Below are 22,194 nucleotides of genomic sequence, written 5' to 3'. Positions count from 1 at the left end.
TATCAGGTTGCGTGTGAATAAGTGAAGGAAGTCGAGTGTTGCGCGTTTATTGTTGAACCAATCAGTGGAAGCTTTGGACCACAAGCGTAGAAATTGGGATAAAATAAATTTGAGCATTTTGGTGCGTATACGAAAATCTTGGAAAATTGTCCAACATGAGAAAAATTTAAACGAACGGATGATTTAGCAAAAATTCTATTATTTCAATAGTTTTACATAGCATTTCTTCTCTTCGAAATTTCCTTGTATGTATGTATAGGCAGAAATGTGTACATGAATGACTGCTTTCGTGAATTTAAGAGAAAATCTGCTGCAATATAATTTTGCAAGCTGCTTAGGTCAAAATATGCACAATTTAACCATTTTAAAAAATGGGCGATTTATTTACGTGTGTTTCAAGTGGCACAGTGAAAGTAAGTGTACGTCTAAAGCATACGAACCACTATCTAGGTAGATAATAAACATAAATGGAAATGCGGTTATATACACAGAAATGGGGATGCAGTAAAGATACAACCGCCTGTTGCAAACACTTTATATGCATGGTGAAACGGCATTTTAAACCACAAAAAAATTAAAAGGTCCAACAGCGGCTCAATTGGCAGCCACACCAACAGCACCCACATGCAATAATAGCTACCACAGCAACGCAACCTCCACAGTTACAAGCCTGGCAAGTGGTCGTAGCCCATCCCCACAACTTCAACATCATAGAAAAAAACCGTAAGTAGACCAGTGCGCTATGGATTACAAAATCCTAATCCCATTAAACGCCACCATCACGCTCTAAATTAAGCTGTAATAGCATAACTCCCGAAGTCGCTTCGGCGAGCGTAATAGGTGCCACACGCAGTGACCTTAAACGCCACCTATTTTACTTTTTGTTTCTTCTCCCAGGAGCACCCAACTACCACCATAGGCCGGCAAACGAAAACAATTGCCGGCCAACAACGGCCGCCATACATAGGCCCACCTACGAAACCTGCTACGACGCCGGCCAACGCCAAAATAATGACCAGCACAACAACGGCAGGCCGCCATACATAGGACCGCCTACAACACCTGACGACGCCGGCCAACGCCAAAATAATTGCCGGCACAACAACGGCAGGCCGCATACATAGGCCCGCCTACAACATCTCAAACGACGCCGGCCAACGCCAAAAATTGCCGGCACAACAACGGCAGGTCGCATACATAAGCCCACCGACAACATTTGCCACGACACCGGCCAACGCTAAAAATTTCCGGCACAACAACGACAGGCCGCATACATAGGCCCACCGACAACATCTGCTACAACGCCGGCCAACGCCAACAATTTCCGGTGTAGCATTATGCATTACCCCTTTTTATGCCAATGCATTTCAGCATGTGCATCATGACCTCCTATGCGAATGCATTCTTATGCATATTCAAATACCGACCACACACAATAATATTGCACTCATATTACAATATTGACCCACATAAATTATGTTCACCCCAACACAGCGGAAGTTCAACGTCATATGAATGCCGACAACAACAAGCATATCCATTTGCATTTGTTTGTAAACCCTTGCTCAATGAGTCACACTGACAAGCACACGTGCCGGTCAGAATGCCCGATCGCCAGTGTCTGTTTGTCAATATGACGTCATAAGAAATATTTGCTGACTTGGCACATATGAAATAGAATGTAGTTATTTCTAGTATGTAAGCATATATATAATATTTGTAGTAGTATTTTACGACCGGTTACTATAAAAGAGAAATTATTTCAGTAATAAAGACAATCATATCCTGATGCTCAACCTTAGCGTTTAATTTCAATTAATATGGTAATAGTTCATGTCGATCCTGCCAGGAGTGATCAAAATTGGCACAACTGCTGAAAAAGATCTGACTGCCCATAGAGCCTGACCATTTTTTTTAATTTATTAAAAACCAGATAAAGGACAACACAATCAAAAATTGGAATTTCAACAAGACACCACTTGCCTTTTCGTTCGGATTTTTTCACCAAAAGACCAATTAATAAAAAGATCAGTATTATGCATACAACGGAAAGGATTTGGTAATAGTTCATTGTAAGAACAGAACACTAAATATTGGCATTGATGACCAGCGAGCATAAGAAGAAGTGGAATACAATTTGGCATTGAAATTTGGACATGATGGCACTGAAATTTGGACATGACTGGCAGAAAGCAGAATAACATAAGTATTTAAGTATAGACTCAATTGAGCGGCCGTTACGGACGCTAAACTATTAGCAAAAACGCAAATTCTGATCACGAAATCGCAGATTTATTTGCTGAATTCTTTAAATCAACCTATTTATTCCAATGTATCCAGTATAATCTTTATCCATATTGCTTGGAAAGTTCTAATAATATTTTAAACCCATTTATTGATAAAGATACTGTTCTTAATAATCTTCTTGCATTGAAACCGATATCTTCACCGGGTCCAGATGGTGTTCCTAGTTGTGTACTTAAGTACTGTGCTGTCAGCTTATCAGAGCCTATCTTTAAATTATTTAAACTGTCTCTGGAATCCGCATCATTCCCATCTATTTGGAAACAATCGTTTATTATACCTTTGCATAAAAAAGGTAGTAGGTCTAATATTGAGAACTACAGAGGCATAGCTAACCTCTCACCTATCCCTAAAACTTTTGAGCAGATAATTACATACCAGCTTCAATACTTGTGTAGCTCTTTAATATCACCTTGTCAACATGGATTTGTTCATCGGAGATCAACTACTACTAACTTGCTTGAATTTATGTCTTTTGTTATGAATGGTTTTTTAGATTGCAAACAAACAGATGTAATTTACACCGACTTTAGTAAAGCATTTGACTCTGTTAATCACGAGCTCTTAGTTACCAAACTTGATCTTCTGGGTTTTCCAGCGCCTTCATTAAGTTGGATTTCAAGTTATCTTGAAAATAGGACTCAGCGAGTCTTCTTTAACAACAATCTTTCAAAGTCGTTTGATGTAACTTCTGGCGTGCCCCAGGGTAGCCATTTGGGTCCATTACTCTTTAACCTGTTCATTAACGACTTACCAAAGGTTATATTACATTCTAGAGTTTTTATGTATGCAGATGATGTAAAACTTTGTTACTAGATATTACGGGATGGTACTCACCAGTTTATATGCAGAGTTGCGGACTATATAGGCTGCTGAGGACGTGCCCGACAGTAATGACTCCGTGACGGCGATGATGTGCTGTTTCTGAGGTTGTTCTTGTTGTCGCTGTTCTTCTCTGTTCCACCCGTAGTTAATAGCACCCCACAATGTAATCAGCGAATTTCTGCTTTTATGATTTAAATGCACCTTCCTGTTGGATGACGATGAAGTTGGAATTTTGAGGCTGTACCCGGAATCGTTCGATGATTTCACTTTTCTTTTCACGGACCAATTTAGGTTGTTGAAATACACGATATTTTTTATTGAAATTACAAACAAAACTTATCAATCTGATCATATGAACCCCAACCAACATTTGCCCCCATTATGGAAATGAAATAACTAGATTTTCATGCGAAGGGCAAATTGAGAACACTGTATATGTATTATATTTACAAGATTTTCAGATCTTCAAAAACTATATTGAAAAACTATATTAAAATTTTGCACAAAGAAAATTTAGCAAGAAGCCTGTTCTGAATTGGCAAAGATGATAATAATCGAATTCTATGTATATACAAAAGGTGGTGGTTTTTTGAAAGGTTGACGATCATGCCATATCGCCATCCTGTATTTGCGGCGAATTAAATTTGGTGGATTTTGCGCGATGGAGGCTGCCACACGTCCATGAGGAGACCCAATGGGAACTTTAAAGGTAGATACAATGCATTTATTCTAGGGATACTTCAATATAAAAAATACAATTCAATAATCGAATACAATGCAAGATTCGGGTTATATATAAATTCATAGATATTCGATACAATACAATTCAATAATCGAATATAATACCAAGTACGGGTTAAATATATAAATTCATAGAGCTACGTATAAAAAAGGAGAGAGATAGGACGGATGACAGCCTACACCGCGTAACCATCCTGGCCTGCCTAGGCGCACTAAGCGCCTAATGTGTGCTTCAGCTCCTGCAAGGCGCGTACTGCTTCCTGGATCAGGATTTTTCCCACCTTCGTTTTGTATGTGGCGGTGCGCAAGCCGGTCGCGGTGCACCGGATGGTACGCTCCCCGACGCTGCGTCGCGGGGTAGGATGCGCGATAGGCGCGCGCCGAGGCGATCTCGCAGGCTACCGACGACGGTGATGTATAGCGACGCGGCGGCGTGGTTGTGGATGAGACTCCTCTTCGGTGGGTGCTTGTCGGCCTCCGGTGCCGCCGTGTAGCATGGTGTGGTGGAAGCCCCCGCAGTCCCGGCATCGTTCAGTAGATGTGCAGAGAGGGCACACCAAAAGCGCGTGATGCTGCAAACAGAGACGACATTTGCGGTAATCAGCCACCGCTGGGGTGATGCGACCTGTCGGGGCTGCGGGTACTACGACTCGCGATTCCAGCGAGCGACGTGGTGTGGGAACCGGAGGGCGCTGACGATCCATCTGTGAAAGGGGAGGATATGAATGCACATTAGTGGTATGTCTGAGAGGAATCGCCAGGTTAGAGACTGATTGTGAGAAATACGGGATGGTTCAGTTATGTTCTGAGATGGTGTCAATCTTTAGTCTTAGTGGACTGTAGTTAGGTCGGGAGATGATAGGGAACCATGCGAGGTTGAATTAGGTTCCGCTGGTGGCAGGAAACACAATTTTTTGATAAGCCTGGTGAGCACACCGTTTTGCGTGCGTACGTCGACTACTCGGATATGGCCGTCTCTTCCTATATGGGTGTCTTCCACGCGTCCTAGGCGCCATTAGGTAGGGGGTAGGTTGTCTTCCTTAATGATGACTAGATCGCCGATTTTAGGGGGGGTTGAGCGGTTTGCCATCGATACCGCTTATGTAACTCCATGAGATAGTCATTCTTCCAACGTTTGCTGAATTGGTGATGTAAAACTTTCAACCGGTCCCAACGGTTGATCATTGAGAGGTGTTCATAGTTCGGCTCGGGTATGGCGAGGAGGGGTGCGCCTCGGAGAAAATGGCCAGGTGTAGCGGCGGTGAGATCCGCTGGGTCCTGAGAAAGCGGGGAGATAGGACGAGAATTGAGAACGGCCTCGATACGCATTAATAGAGTCGAGAATTCTTCAAAGGTGAAGCTGTGTGTTCCGGCGACCCTTTTAGGATGGATTTTAAAGCTTTTGACGGCAGATTCCCATAATCCGCCCATGTGGGGTGCGCCGGGGGGTATAAATTTCCAATCGATGCCTTGTGGCGCATATCTTTGGACAATATCTGTCGAGACTTCGTTGAGGAAGGTGACCAACTCTACTTCGGTAGCTCGCTTAGCACCAATGAATGTGGTGCCGTTGTCGCTCATCATTTGTTTCGGGTACCCTCGACGCCCTACAAAACGGGCGAAGGCAGCGAGAAAAGCCTTACTGGTGAGATCCGAACACAATTCCAAATGGATCGCTTTGGTTGTGAAGCAAACGAAAACGGCCACATAGCCTTTTATCAGTGTTGGAGATCGGAGCATCGAAGCTTTTATTTGGAAAGGACCGGCGAAGTCTATGCCAGTAATAGTGAAGGGGGGCGCGAAAGTGCATCGTTCGGGGGGTAAAGCTGCCATTATTTGGGATTGCGTTTGTCGCTTATGGATGGTGCAGACTTTACATTGGAAAATACATTTTTTCAGCTGAGGTTTGAGTCGTGGGGTATAGAATTCCTGCCTCATAGCTTGTTGCAGGAGGCGGACTTCCGCATGGAGGAAGCTCTCATGCCGAAACCTTATATAAAGATTAGTAAATCTAGCCTTTTCGGGAAGAATGATGGGATGACACTCATTGTAGGTCATGTCGGCGTTTACTAATCTTTCGTTGGCACGGAGAATCCCGTTTGTAGCCAGGAAGGGGTCAAGTGCATTAGGGGGGGGCTTTCCGATTGGTTTTGAATTTTCGAGGGAGGTTCTTTCGGAAGCGAAGAATCTCGACTGAGTCAAGCTCAGCAGACGTTTTTTCGCGCGCATGACGTCGGCGTAAGAGAGGGCGGGATCGTTAGGGGTACGATTGCCTCCTACAGCATTTCTCAGCCGAGTTACATTTCAACATGTACGCTGTTATGCGTAGGGCGCGGGGATAGGAGGAGAACCGTTCCAAGAAGTTTTCCGAATCTTCCGCTGCGGGGGGTACAATATTTCTGGCCGTTGGTGTTGGCCAGTCCTCGGGGGGCCGGGAAAGCCACTCTGGACCATTCCACCATAGCGATGAGTTAGAGAGATCGTCGGGGCTGCATCCTCTGTTTCCAAGATCCGCGGGGTTGTCTTTGCTTCGCACATGTCGCCAAGGGACATTTCCAACGAGGTCTGTGCCCTGCGCTGTTCGGTTAGAGACGTATTTTTTCCACGAGTGGGGTGGCTTTTCCAACCAGGCTAGCACGATTTCCGAATCGGACCACATGATTAATTTTTTTTGGCTTAGGCCGAGATGGGGTTGGACTACTGCGACTAATTTGGCTAATAAGAGCGCTCCGCATAGCTCTAGGCGTGCAAACTAATGGGTTTGAGAGGGGCCACTTTGCCTTTGGACACTATAAGGTGAGAGTGGACCTGAGCACCGACGGTACTTCTTAGGTACAGGGTTGCGCAATAAGCCTTTTCTGAGGCGTCGCAGAATCCGTGGAGCTCAACATATTGATCGGGCGTAAAATTCATCCATCGTGGTATATGGATGGCTGAGATAGGGGGAAGATTTTGAGAGAACTGCGCCCATTTGGCTAGACGGATGGGTTTAACCTTCTCGTCCCATTCGGTCCCGTCTAACCACAATTCTTGCATGAGCATCTTCGCTTGGATCATTATGGGCGTCAGCCACCCTGCGGGATCGAAAAGTTTCGCAATGGAGGAGAGGATTTGTCGCTTCGTGGCTGCAGTGGATGCCGGATTTGAGTCGACGGTATACGAGAATGTATCCGTTAGGGCGTTCCACTGGATGCCCAGGGTCTTGGCGGTGCTAGTATTTTCGAACTCGAGAAAACTTGTTTCCAGCAGATCAGTTTTCGATATTTTTTGGAGGATGTTGGGATGGTTTGCCGTGATCTTTTTTAGGGGAAAGCCGACTGAATTGAGAGCGTCTATAGTCTCTGTTAGGGATTGCTCGGCTGATTGGAGATCATGACTGCCAGATAGAATATCGTCGACATACGTCTCTGATTTTAGTATTGGGGCTACGCGTGGATGGGAATCGGCTATGTCTTTCGACAGCTCGTGTAGAGTGCGAATAGCCAGGAAAGGCGCGCAGTTAACCCCGAAGGTGACCGTTTTCAATTTGTAGTCCTTGATTGGACTGTGTTCGGGGGTTCGTAATATTATCCGTTGGTAGTCTCGGTCATCGGGGTGCAAGAGAATTTGGCGGTACATTTTCTCGACATCGCCATTAAACACATATTTATATGTTCGCCATTTCAGCAACATAAGTCGGAGATCGGGTTGGAGGGTTGGTCCGGTACATAAAACATCGTTGAGGGAGTGACCGGAACCCGACTTTTTAGAGGCGTTAAACACAACTCTGACTTTTGTTGTCTTCTTGTCTGGCCTTACGACTGCATGGTGAGGGAGATAGAATGAGCAGTATTTACCCAGGGATTCTATTTCATTGGGACTGCATTCTTCCATGTGGCCTAGGGACAGATATTCTTCGAGTACCTGGTCGTATTGCTGCTTGAGATCGCCCTTTTTTGATAGGGAACGTTCCATGCCGTGGAACTGTCGTAGGGCTGCAGTACGGGATTGACCTAGGTCGATATCGTTCGGGAATGTTGATTTAAATGGGAGCCGAACCATATAGCGACCGTCATCCATGCGAGTGGTTGTGCTTTGATAAAAGTCTTCGCACATTTTATCTTCTGGGGTTTCCACTCGCACTCTGGGTATTTCTTCGATTTCCCAGAATTGCCGTAGCTGTTCATTCAGCTGGACATTCGTCACTTCCCACGCTTGAGCGGAGTGTGATCCGACCTTTTCGGGGGTTTGGCCACTTATTATCCAGCGAAATATCGTGTTTTGTGCTAGCACTGTGGGCGAGATCTTTTCTATGCCATTTAGCATGATTTGAGGGATGAGATCGCTACCTAACACCAGATCGAGTTGGGAGGGATTCTGAGAATTCTGGTCTGCTAGCTTGAGGTGTGACCATTTACGTATTTGGTCGTTATTTAGCCTGAGTGTTGGGAGTTGCCTAGTGAGCCGCGGTAGCACTATTGCCTGGGCCTTTATTTTCACCTTGCGGCCATTTGAGACTAGGGTCAGTGAGCATAGCTTGTTGGAGGTTTGTACTACTCCGCCTCCCATTCCCGATATTTCAAATAGGGAGTGGGTATATGGGAGGCCTAGCTTGATATGAGCTTTCGACGAGATTAAGCTACGCTCTGACTCTTGATCCACTAAGGCTCTGAGCCTGAAGCAGTCCCCTCGGTGTTCTATGGACACTATCGCTGTGGGGAGAATAATCTTGCTATCGTTTTCTGTATGCAAAGATTGGATGCGGGCAGCGTTTGAGGTGGTGGGAAGTTCCTCGTTGGGATCTGGGTTGGTAACGTCCTGACTAGTTGTTGTTGTTTTCCGAGGGCCATTGGTTTCATGAGACACTCCGGCGTCGTGGAGGGTGGAGTTGTGGCGACCTTGGCTGTAGAGGTGGGTTTGGGCCAGGCAGTTTTCGCATAGATTGCTTTCTCTCACGAATTTCTTCCGTTCAGGGATTGCCAGCTTTTTGTAATGCAAGCAGCTTTGTAGCGTGTGGGAGTTCTGCTTGCACATTCTGCAGGCGTATACTTTTTGATGCTCGGCCACATGAGCATTTGTACGATTTTGGGAGTAGTTGTTGTTCTGCGGGGGGTTGCGGCTTTGGTTAGGGGTTTGAGCCTGCCTGAACTGGGGATTGTTTTGACTTGAGGGAGGCTTTGAGAAATTGGTGAAGGGTGGATTATATCAAGATTTGGCTGGTCGCCATTGATCCACCCTTTCCACTATCTCGTAGCGAGTAGTCAGAAACTGATCCATTTGGGATCAGTTCAGTAGGTCTCTTCTAGAGCTTAAGGATTGCTCCCAAAGCGCAACCGTATTTTCCGGAAGTTTTGAGGTTACCAGATATATTAATATGGGGTCCCAACTATCTGTCGAGACTTGTTAGGTTGCTAGTGTCTGGAGACAGTTATTAACGGAGGATTGCAATTGCTGAATGTCTTCGCTGTTTTCAGTCGGAATGGGCTTGAGGTTCATGAGGACTTTTATTTGATTGTCGACCAGGACTCTTTTATTTTCGTACCGAGATTTCAGAGCTTCCCAAGCCAGAGCAAAGTTGTCATCGCTTAGTGGGAATTGCTTTACTATCTGGCCGGCTTTTCCTTGGGTCTTGTACTTGAGGTGGTACAGTTTTTGGGCGCTCGAGAGTTTGTGGTGGTTGATATAGACCGCCGTGAACATGTCACGGAAGGACGGCCATTGATCATAACTCCCGTAAAAGACTTCGGTGTCACAGGCGGGTACTTTGAGATGCATCCCGGAATTTTCTTGGGGAGTGCTAGTTGCAGCGGGAACGGGATTACTTAGTACCCTTAGCTGGAGCTGCTCGCCTATTCTTGCTTTTGTGTCTTCATACGCTATAAGGCAGGCGCGGTATTTATTGAAGGCTGAGGCCTTAAAGTCGTCGGGAAGGTCGTTGTCACCTGACTCTACGACGGCGTCATATGCGCTTTGTACCCATTCCCAGAACACATCGATATTTTTATCTTTTATTTTTAGGGATGCCTCGGTGTTATCTTGGATGTCGGTTGTGCCGAACCGAGCGCAGTAATCCGAAAAGAGATCCGTTTCGGATATAAATTTATTTTCGACCACGCTAGCCATTCTGAAGATGGACTTGCTTAATTTCACTTTAGCTATTTTGGGAATTTTGGAGATTATGTTTATTTATACGGGAAAACCAAAGGGAGCAGTTTTCCTATTGGTCGAGAGTGTAGTAGGCTAGGACCAGTTAGACTCGATTGGGAGTAGTCTGTGGTCAGTTGCGATGACCTGCAGAATTTGCTGCTGGGAATTTCAAACTATGCGAATGTGGCTGAATTCTTTGCTGGGTGTCTCTAACAATGTAGAAGTGGGGATATGTATTTAAATTATACCGCAAGGAACTCAAGTATTAAAGGGCAATGAGCTAACTTTGTGCAAGTGTGTGTGGGATTTGCCTCCAAATTTTTTAATGCACCGCTTTTATGTACAGGTATATATTGGAGTGAGGATGCACATATACATATATATAAAATGTATTTTTTGGCGGGAAAATATAATTCTGGCGGGAGAATTCGTGGGGATATACCGAATATATGTATATGTATGTATATTATTGAAAAACGCTGGTTTCGTCAATGGCGACGAAGGACCATTAGATATTATGGGATGGTACTCACCAGTTTATATGCAGAGTTGCGGACTATATAGGCTGCAGAGGACGTGCCCGACAGTAATGACTCCGTGACGGCGATGATGTGCTGTTGCTGAGGTTGTTCTTGTTGTCGCTGTTCTTCTCTGTTCCACCCGTAGTTAATAGCACCCCACAATGTAATCAGCGAATTTCTGCTTTTATGATTTAAATGCTCCTTTCTGTTGGATGATGATGAAGTTGGAATTTTGAGGCTGTGCCCGGAATCGTTCGATGATTTCACTTTTCTTTTCACGGACCAATTTAGGTTGTTGAAATACACGATATTTTCTATTGAAATTACAAACAAAACTTATCAATCTGATCATATGAACCGCAACCAACATTTGCCCCCATTAATGAAACGAAATAACTAGATTTTCATGCGAAGGGCAAATTGAGAACACTGTATATGTATTATATTTACAAGATTTTCAGATCTTCAAAAACTATATTGAAAAACTATATTAAAATTTTGCACAAAGAAAATTTTGCAAGAAGCCTGTTCTGAATTAGCAAAGATGATAATAATCGAATTCTATGTATATACAAAAGGTGGTGGTTTTTTGACAGGTTGACGATCATGCCATATCGCCATCCTGTATTTGCGGCGAATTAAATTTGGTGGATTTTGCGCGATGGAGGCTGCCACACGTCCATGAGGAGACCCAATGGAAACTTTAAAGGTAGATACAATGCACTGATTCTAGGGATACTTCAATATAAAAAATACAATTCAATAATCGAATACAATGCAAGATTCGGGTTATATATAAATTCATAGATATTCGATACAATACAATTCAATAATCGAATATAATACCAAGTACGGGTTAAATATATAAATTCATAGAGCTACGTATAAAAAAGGAGAGAGATGGGACGGATGACAGCCTACACCGCGTAACCAGTTACACATATCTGCCTTCGAACTTGTTCTTTTTTAATCAGTTTCAGGCCGATCTTGACTCATTTCAAAGCTGGTGTACTGCAAATTTACTTTTTTTGAATTACTCTAAATGTAAGCAAATGACTTTTCACCGTGTGAAGCCGGTCTTATCATCTTATACACTTAACGGCAACCCTTTGGAGCGGATATCTATTGTAACTGATCTAGGAGTTATTTTTGATCCGAAATTAAGTTTTACTACACATATTTCAACCGCTATAAACAAAGCAACTGGTGTATTAGGTTTTATCAAACGTTGGGCTAAAGGGTTTGATGACCCTTATTTCACAAAGATCCTTTATACCTCGCTGGTACGTCCTATTCTCGAGTACTGTTCTTGTGTCTGGTCTCCGATCTATCAAATCCATGTTGATCGGTTTGAGTCGGTCCAGAGACGGTTTTTAATTTTTGCATTACGAGGTCTCAACTGGGAATCAAGTACTCATCTTCCACCATACAGGAATATACTTCTTCTAATTAATTTGCCATCTCTAGAGAATCGTAGAGTACTACTTGGCGTTATGTTCATTCACAAGCTCATCATTGGTGGGCAAAAATAGCCCAAGGTATTATGATAGCCATTGCTGGGTTCGAAGTAGGAAAAGGAAACTCTGAAACATCAGAGAATAGGATAATCAAATATGAACCAAAACAAGTAAGGAAGGTTAAGTTCGGGTGTAACCGAACATTACATACTCAGTTGAGAGCTATGGTGAAAACATGAGGGAAAATAACCATGTAGGAAAATGAACCGAGGGAAACCTTGGAATGTGTTTGTATGACATGTGTATCAAATGAAAGGAATTAAAGAGTATTTTATGAGGGAGGGGGCCATAGTTCTATAGGTGGACGCCATTTAGGGATATCGCCATAAAGGTGGATCAGGGTTGACTCTAGAATGCGTTTGTACGATATGGGTATCAAATGAAAGGTATTAATGAGTATTTTAAAAGGGCGTGGACCTAAGTTCTATAGATGGACGCCTTATCGAGATATCGCCGTAAAGATGGACCAGGGGTGACTCTAGAATGCGTTTGTACGATATGGGTATCAAATGAAAGGTGTTAATGAGCATTTTAAAGGGAGTAATCCTTAGTTCCATAGGTGGACGCCGTTTCGAGATATCGCCATAAAGGTGGGCCAGGGGTGACCCTAGAATTTGTTTGCACAATATGGGCATCAAACGAAAGGAGTTAATGAGTATTTTAAGAGGGAGTGGGCCTTAGTTCTATAGGTGGACGCATTTTCGAGGTATCGCAATAAAGGTGGACCAGGGGTGACTCTAGACTTTGTTTTTACGATATGGGTATCAAATGAAAGGTGTTAATGAGTATTTTTAAAAGGGAGTGGGCCTTCGTTTTATAGGTGTTTGTCTTTCCGAGATATCGCCATAAAGGTGGACCAGGGGTGACTCTAGAATTCGTTTGTGCAAAATGGGTATCAAACGAAAGGAGTTAATGAGTATTTTAAGAGGGAGTGGGCCTTAGTTCTATAGGTGGACGCCTTTTCAAGATATCGCCATAAGGGTGGACCAGGGGTGACTCTAGACTTTGTTTGTACGATATGGGTATCAAATGAAAGGTGTTAATGAGTATTTTTAAAAGGGAGTGGGCCTTCGTTTTATAGGTGGACCCCTTTTCGAGATATCGCCATAAAGGTGGACCAGGGGTGTCTCTAGAATTCGTTTGTGCAATATGGGTATCAAACGAAAGGAGTTAATGAGTATTTTAAGAGGGAGTGGGCCTTAGTTCTATAGGTGGACGCCTTTTCGTGATATCGCCATAAAGATGGACCAGGTGTGACTCTAGAATGCGTTTGTACGATATGGGTATCAAATGAAAGGTGTTAATGAGTATTTTAAAAGGGAGTAATCCTTAGTTCCATAGGTGGACGCCGTTTCGAGATATCGCCATAAAGGTGGGCCAAGGGTGACTCTAGATTTCGTTTGTGCAATATGGGTATCAAACGAAAGGAGTTAATGAGTATTTTAAGAGGGAGTGGGCCTTTCTGGACCAGGGGTGACTCTAGACTTTGTTTGTACGATATGGGTATCAAATGAAAGGTGTTAATGAGTATTTTTAAAAGGGAGTGGGCCTTCGTTTTATAGGTGTTTGCCTTTTCGAGATATCGCCATAAAGGTGGACCAGGGGTGACTCTAGAATTCGTTTGTGCAATATGGGTATCAAACGAAAGGAGTTAATGAGTATTTTAAGAGGGAGTGGGCCTTAGTTCTATAGGTGGACGCCTTTTCAAGATATCGCCATAAGGGTGGACCAGGGGTGACTCTAGACTTTGTTTGTACGATATGGGTATCAAATGAAAGGTGTTAATGAGTATTTTTAAAAGGGAGTGGGCCTTCGTTCTATAGGTGGACGCCTTTTTGAGATAACGCCATAAAGGTGGACCAGGGGTGACTCTAGAATGTGTTTGTACGATATCGGTAACAAATTAAAGGTATTAATGAGAGATATCGGCATAAAGATGGACCAGGGTGACTCTAGAATGCGTTTGTACAATATGGGTATCAAACGAAAGGTAATAATGAGTATTTTAAAAGGGAGTGGACCTTAGTCTACAGGTGGAGGCCTTCTCGCGATATAGCTATAAAGGTGGACCAGGGGTGACTCTAGAATATGTTTGTACGATATGGGTATCAAATGAAAGGTGTTAATGAGTATTTTAAAAGGGCGTGGGGCTTAGTTCTATAGGTGGACTCCTTTTCGAGATATCGCCATAAAGGTGGACCAGGGGTGACTCTAGAATGTGTTTGTACGATACGGGTATCAAATTAAAGATATTAATGAGGCTTTTAAAAGGGAGTGGTGGTAGTTGTATATGTGAAGGCGTTTTCCAGATATCGACAAAAATGTGGACCAGGGTGACCCAGAACATCATCTGTTGGATACCGCTAATTTATTTATATATGTAATACCTGCCAAGATTTTAAGGGTTTTTTTTTCGCTCTGCAGAACATTTTCATTTTCTTCTACTTAATATGGTAGGTGTCACAACCATTTTATAAAGTTTTTTCTAAAGTTATATTTCGCGTCAATAAAACAATCCAATTACCTTAACATATTTCATCCCTTTTTTCGTATTTGGTATAGAATTATGGCATTTTTTTCATTTTTCGTAATTTTCGATATCGAAAAAGTGGGCGTGGTCATAGTCGGATTTCGTTCATTTTTCATACCAAGATATAGTGAGTTCAGATAAGTACGTGAACTGAGTTTAGTAAAGATATATCGATTTTTGCTCAAGTTATCGTGTTAACGGCCATGCGGAAGGACAGACGGACGACTGTGTATAAAAACTGGGCGTGACATCAACCGATTTCGCCCATTTTCACAGAAAACAGTTAACGCCATAAAATCTATGCCCCTACCAAATTTCAAAAGGATTGGTTAATTTTTGTTCGACTTATGGCGTTAAAAGTATCCTAGACAAATTAAATGAAAAAGGGCGGAGCCACGCCCATTTTTAAATTTTCTTTTATTTTTGTATTTTGTTGTACCATATCATTACTGGAGTTGAATCTTGACATAATTTACTTATATACTGTAAAGATATTAAATTTTTTGTTAAAATTTTACTTAAAAAAAATTTTTTTTTTAAAAGTGGGCGTGGTCCTTCTCCGATTTTGCTAATTTTTATTAAGCGTACATATAGTAATAAGAGTAACGTTCCTGCCAAATTACAGCTTGCAAAAGTTTTAAATTACCTTCTTTTAAAAGTGGGCGGTGCCACGCCCACTGTCCAAAATTTTACTAATTTTCTATTTTGCGTCATAAGTTCAACTCATCTACCAAGTTTCGTCGCTTTATCGGTCTTTTGTAATGAATTATCGAACTTTTTCGGTTTTTCGAAATTTTCGATATCGAAAAAGTGGGCGTGGTTATAGTCCGATATCGTTCATTTTAAATAGCGATCTGAGATGAGTGCTCAGGAACCTACCTACCAAATTTCATCAAGATACCTCAAAATTTACTCAAGTTATCGTGTTAACGGACGGACGGACGGACGGACGGACGGGCGGACGGACGGACATGGCTCAATCAAATTTTTTTTCGATCCTGATTATTTTGATATATTGAAGTCTATATCTATCTCGATTCCTTTATATATGTACAACCAACCGTTATCCAATCAAACTTAATATACTCTGTGAGCTCTGCTCAACTGAGTATAAATAGGATCAGATACGAAAAATGTTCAAAACATCCCAGATGTTTGGTTAGCAGTCCTAATTTGTGCCTTCATGCTATTGGCCATCACATTAGATTAGCTATGATGCTCAAAAACTACATGAAGCATAAATATAGGCAATGAAAACCCATTCAAGATCGCATCTGAAATTTCATTTTCAACATTATATTATTTAAAACTTTTATTTAAATTTAAAACCCAATTTAAGAAAGGCAACAAAATTTCGAAAATAAACTTTTAAACATTAAAATGTCCCAGACAACAGTAAAAGCAGCTTCTTTAACACTGCCAAAGTTTAATAGCAAATAAAAATGAACATAATTTCTTTGAATGCTCTTGATATCTTTGAAGACAAAGACAGCCATAAGCAATAGAAAAATTCTAGGACAGTGGAAATAAGCAAAACCTGAGAAAGAAAAAACAAATTTTTAAAACCAGCCCATAATAACAAAAAAAAAAAAAATTTAAGAAAAAGTCACAAAGAGAATCTATAAAAATATATGTGAAGCGCTATATAAATTTGCAATAATAAGAAATGTCTCGTTAGAAAAAATTACAAGTAACCTGATTGTAAATGATAAAATTGACTTAGGACAATTCCTTATCAGCCAGTACACATGCTGTACAAATGCCGCCAATCTAGGACTTTTAAAGAATAAAAAACACAGTTGTCCTGATCTGATCAACTGATCTGACAAATTGGTGAAAAAAAATGAATATTTACTCGAGTAGGCAAAATTAATATGATAATAATTGGTACCCAAGTTCTCAAAGATGAAATAATCGCACTAACCCAAGAGGTTGTGCATGTGACAATCCCGGTAAAAATAAAAATAATTCTTCATAAAAGTCATGACGATTCTGTCTTGGTGGCTGCCGCAGAAATCCCATGACAAATAAGATCAAAGATATAGCTGGAAAATAGGGAAAATATCGAAAACATAAAAAGAATACTTAAAGATACGAAAAATGTTTGCATTCTTTTACCCATAAATTGAACTACTATCAATACATAGCTACCTTGCTCTTCTGTCAACAACTATTACTCCTCTATTATCTACAATGTTACAAATTTCACACCTCGTATGAAAAAATGAATCAAGAAAACAATAGAAAAAATAAATCATTCTATATTACATGAATAACTAATCTATCACTATTAGTTATTAGAAATAAGTAAAAATATTTAGGTGCCTGGATATAATTTTAGAAAACCTCACAATACAAGAGGTCATAATTTTACATAATAGAAATAATAATAATAGGAAAATATCTTTTATTCTAAATAGAATAGAATATAGTAATGGAAAATATTTGTACTTCAAACACCCTACAGAAGAAAAAAAATAGTAATAGGAAATATTTTTATATATAATAAGCTGGTCTGATCTATTTATGTGGGGTGCGAATAAGACAAAGCTTTTTCCACCTTACAGCTCAACGTTTCGCTAAGATTTTCTTAGCATCTTCAGCAGCCTAACTGTAAGTTTATTTACAAATCCATAAAAAGAGCAAAACTACAAAAACAACATTAGTAGGTGTTACATATAGATGCACAAAGTTTAAAACACACATTAAACATTTATATGTAACTTACACTGTGTTTAGGGGGTGGCAATACAAAATTGGCCTGTTTTTCCTGGCGGGATGTAGCTGTGGTGGTGATGGCGAGGATTGTGGAGGTGGTGATGTGATGGTGGTATCGTTCTGGTGGCGGATGGAAAGCAATATAAAATTCTCCTTCTGCTAAGCGGCGGTGGCCGAACTCAATCTGCTCAACTGCAACGGTAGGCGGCAAAATCCCAATATCGGTCACGATTTTCCAGGTTGAATTGACCTAATATGTTTCTGACTTTCTTATTGCACGCTATGGATGTGAGGTTGAGTTCAGTAAAACAAGGTTGCCTTCGCTTATTAGTTTAACTAACTAATTTATTTCACTTTGCACTTATAAACGAATTACGTTCATATATTAATAGGTAATCTATAAGTCACTTGCAATTATATGATACTTTTGATTCGAAAGGGTTTCACAATTTATCAAATTTTATTTTTTTTCTAATAGAGTAAACGAGACACAGCCGCGGTGGGTAAAAATTCGAGATGAAATAATATATAAAAAGCAAATGTCAAAAACAATAATAAATATATGTATGTGTGTCGTCCCATCTGTCAACCCATTGTTGGGGTTGCCAGCGAGGTGAAATGCGCTTGCGTGTTAGCGTACAATTCTAAGAGTACGTGACTCATAAAACCAATTCAAATACTTAAATTTAATATAGACTATGTACGTAATATAGGATATACGTATTTGTACGTGCAAATAGTTCAAGATGCGTACTTATACGTAAAAGGTACATATGTAAGTAAATTCAGTAATTCAATTAAATTCGAGATAAATTCAAGTTTAGGTTTTCTTAAGACTAATTTCTTTAAATAGAAGGGTTGGCTCTTGGGGACTACGACAGTCGCTCAAACACACTGAAAATGGTAGATTTTTGTTACATTGAATATTTACGTTAAAAAACACTAAACAATGATATTGTTGCATTAAATTTTACAAAAACATAAACATACAATGTTGATACCATCATTAGTACTCTTGTCATACTAAACTAAACTATAAACATAACAAATAAGTCGCGGCTATTTCATCGGTGTCATCTTTCTTGTTCCCTTTTCTGCATTATACGTAGGCTCTCCAAAGTATATCTCGTCTTTTCTCTTCGTTCCTTATCTAGTATTCTTGTGTTGGCAAAATCAGCTGTGTGGTTGTTTGTTATTGCATGCTGTGATAGTGCTGTGCTGTAATTTTGTTTTCTTATATCAGCCTCGTGCTCTGCTAGTCTGTTGCTTAAATTTTGCTTCGTAGTCCCGATATAAATCTTGTTGCAATTCTCGTTGTTGTTGCCTTTGCAAGTTACTTCGTACACTACATTACTTTGTTGTTGCTGATCTATTGGGATTTTTGTTTTTGTGAAGCATGTCGCTAGTGTGCAATTCGATTTGTAGGCTGAGCACAAGTTTGGTTTTTGTATAATGTTTGTGAAATTTCCTGATAGCCTGGGAACGAATGTGACGCTAAAGTATCTTTTGGGTTCATTTGTCATATCTGTAGTTGGTGATGGATTTATTATGTTTTGCATTTCTATTATTTTTTGTTGAATTAAGTTATTGGTTAAGTGATCTGGGTAATTATTTTTCTTTAGCGTTCTTTTAGTTAATTTAATGTTGGCGTCGTGAAATTTGGGATGACTTATTGTCAATATTTTTTGTATGAAGTTTCTCGCAGTATTTACTTTATATTTTTTAGGCTGTGAGGATAGGAAGTTTATTAGGCGTCCAGATGATGTAGGTTTGGTGTACCAGTCTAATATTATATTACTGTTGTTCTTGTGTATTCGGATATCGAGAAATGAGATATTGCCGTTTTCCTCCATTTCCATGGTGAACTGTGGTCTTTCATGATATTTATTAAGAGTTTTTAAGATGAGTTCCGCGTCATTTCTTTTGATTATAGCGAATATTTCGTCCACATATTTCACTAAAAATTTTATGTTTTTGTTATTTTGTTGTTTTAGTTCTGAGAAAGTATTGTCAAGTATTTCATCCATCACTATATCTGGAATCGTCAGGGAAACCCATGGGCATTCCAAATGTTTGAGTATAAATTTTATTGTGGCAAACGAAATAGTTGTTGTCCTTTAGGCAAAAGTCTAATATGCTTTGAAATTTATTCTATGGTATATTTGTTGTTTATTTAATTCTGTCCCATTTTTTCATCATTATTTTAGAGGCTAAAGTAGTGGAAAGAAATGGCGGAAAACGGCAATATCCCATTTCTCGATGTCCGAATACACAAGAACAACAGCAATATAATATTAGACTGGTACACCAAACCTACATCGTCTGGACGCCTAATAAACTTCCTATCATCACAGCCTAAAAAATATAAAGTAAATACTACGAGAAACTTCATACACAAAATACTGACAATACGTCATCCCAAATTTCACGACGCCAACATGAAATTTATTAAAAGAACGCTAAAGAAAAACAATTACCCAGATCACTTAACCAATAACTTAATTCAACAAAAAATAATAGAAACGCAAAAAATATATATATACTAAGCTATTAAATCATAAAATTTTTTTGAAATGTTAATGTTTAAGAAATATTTTAGACTTACAATTTTTGCAATAAAAAGATATAAATAAAATAAAATATTTAACATTTTATTAAAATTAGAGAAGCTTCAAAATGTCTTGGTGGGCAAAAATAGCCCAAGGTATTATGATAGCCATTGCTGGCTACAAAGTAGGAAAAGGAAACTCTGAAACATCAGAGAATAGGATAATCAAATATGAACCAAAAATAGGATCAGATACGAAAAATGTTCAAAACATCCCAGATGTTTGGTTAGCAGTCCTAATTTGTGCCTTCATGGTATTGGTCATCACATTAGATTAGCTATGATGCTCAAAAACCGCATGAAGCATAAATATAAGCAATGAAAACCCATTCAAGATCGCATCTGAAATTTCATTTTCAACATTATATTATTTAAAACTTTTATTTAAATTTAAAACCCAATTTAAGAAAGGCAACAAAATTTCGAAAATAAACTTTTAAACATTAAAATGTCCCAGACAACAGTAAAAGCAGCTTCTTTAACACTGCCAAAGTTTAATAGCAAATAAAAATGAACATAATTTCTTTGAATGCTCTTGATATCTTTGAAGACAAAGACAGCCATGAAGCAATAGAAAAATTCTACGACAGTGGAAATAAGCAAAACCTGAGAAAGAAAAAACAAATTTTTAAAACCAGCCCATAATACCAAAAAAAAAAAAATTTAAGAAAAAGTCACAAAGAGAATCTATAAAAATATATGTGAAGCGCTATATAAATTTGCAATAATAAGAAATGTCTCGTTAAAAAAAATTACAAGCAACCTGATTGTAAATGATAAAATTGACTTAGCACAATTCCTTATCAGCCTGTACACATGCTGTACAAATGCCGCCAATCTAGGACTTTTAAAGAATAAAAAACACAGTTGTCCTGATAGACAAATTAGTGAAAAAAAATGAATATTTACTCGAGTAGGCAAAATTAATATGATAATAATTGGTACCCAAGTTATCAAAGATGAAATAATCGCACTAACCCAAGAGGTTGTGCATGTGACAATCCCGGTAAAAATAAAAATAATTCTTCATAAAAGTCATGACGATTCTGTCTTGGTGGCTGCCGCAGAAATCCCATGACAAATAAGATCAAAGATATAGCTGGAAAATAGGGAAAATATCGAAAACATAAAAAGAATACTTAAAGATACAAAAATGTTTGCATTCTTTTATCCATAAATTGAACTACTATCAATACATATCTACCTTGCTCTTCTGTCAACAACTATTACTCCTCTATTATCTACAATGTTACAAATTTCACACCTCGTATGAAAAAATGAATCAAGAAAACAATAGAAAAAATAAATCATTCTATATTACATGAATAACTAATCTATCACTATTAGTTATTAGAAATAAGTAAAAATATTTAGGTGCCTGGATATAATTTTAGAAAACCTCACAATACAAGAGGTCATAATTTTACATAATAGAAAAATATCTTTACTTTAGCCACCGGTATAACAGGAAATAATAATAGGAAAATATCTTTTATTCTAAATAGAATAGAATATAGTAATGGAAAATATTTTTACTTCAAACACCCCTACAGAATAAAAAAAATATTAATAGGAAATATTTTTATATATAATAAGCTGTTCTGATCTATTTATTGGGGTGCGAATAAGACAAAGCTTTTTCCACCTTACAGCTCAACGTTTCGCTAAGATTTTCTTAGCATCTTCAGCAGCCTAACTGTAAGTTTATTTACAAATCCATAAAAAGAGCAAAACTACAAAAACAACATTAGTAGGTGTTACATATAGATGCACAAAGTTTAAAACACACATTAAACATTTATATCTAACTTACACTGTGTTTAGGGGGGTGGCAATACAAAATTGGCCTGTTTTTCCTGGCGGGATGTAGCTGTGGTGGTGATGGCGAGGATTGTGGCGGTGGTGATGTGATGGTGGTATCGCTCTGGTGGCGGATGGAAAGCAATATAAAATTCTCCTTCTGCTAAGCGGCGGTGGCCGAACTCAATCTGCTCAACTGCAACGGTAGGCGGCAAAATCCCAATATCGGTCACGATTTTCCAGGTTGAATTGACCTAATATGTTTCTGACTTTCTTATTGCACGCTATGGATGTGAGGTTGAGTTCAGTAAAACAAGGTTGCCTTCGCTTATTAGTTTAACTAACTAATTTATTTCACTTCGCACTTATAAACGAATTACGTTCAATGATTAATAGGTAATCTATAAGTCACTTGCAATTATATGATACTTTTGATTCGAAAGGGTTTCACAATTTATCAAATTTTATTTTTTTTCTAATAGAGTAAACGAGACACAGCCGCGG

At 39.6% G+C, this 22,194-nt stretch overlaps 1 protein-coding gene across 7 annotated transcripts in view; it reads right to left on the bottom strand.

Moving 5' to 3' along the window:
- The window catches only part of Nepl16 (Neprilysin-like 16), a 2,088,045-nt gene that overhangs the window by 311,555 nt on the left and 1,754,296 nt on the right, over positions 1-22,194 (bottom strand). The window lies entirely within an intron of this gene.

The sequence above is a fragment of the Eurosta solidaginis genome, chromosome 1 (assembly GCF_040869045.1).
Source record: "Eurosta solidaginis isolate ZX-2024a chromosome 1, ASM4086904v1, whole genome shotgun sequence".
Taxonomy (NCBI): domain Eukaryota; kingdom Metazoa; phylum Arthropoda; class Insecta; order Diptera; family Tephritidae; genus Eurosta; species Eurosta solidaginis.
This window is presented reverse-complemented; position numbering and strand designations above follow the sequence as displayed.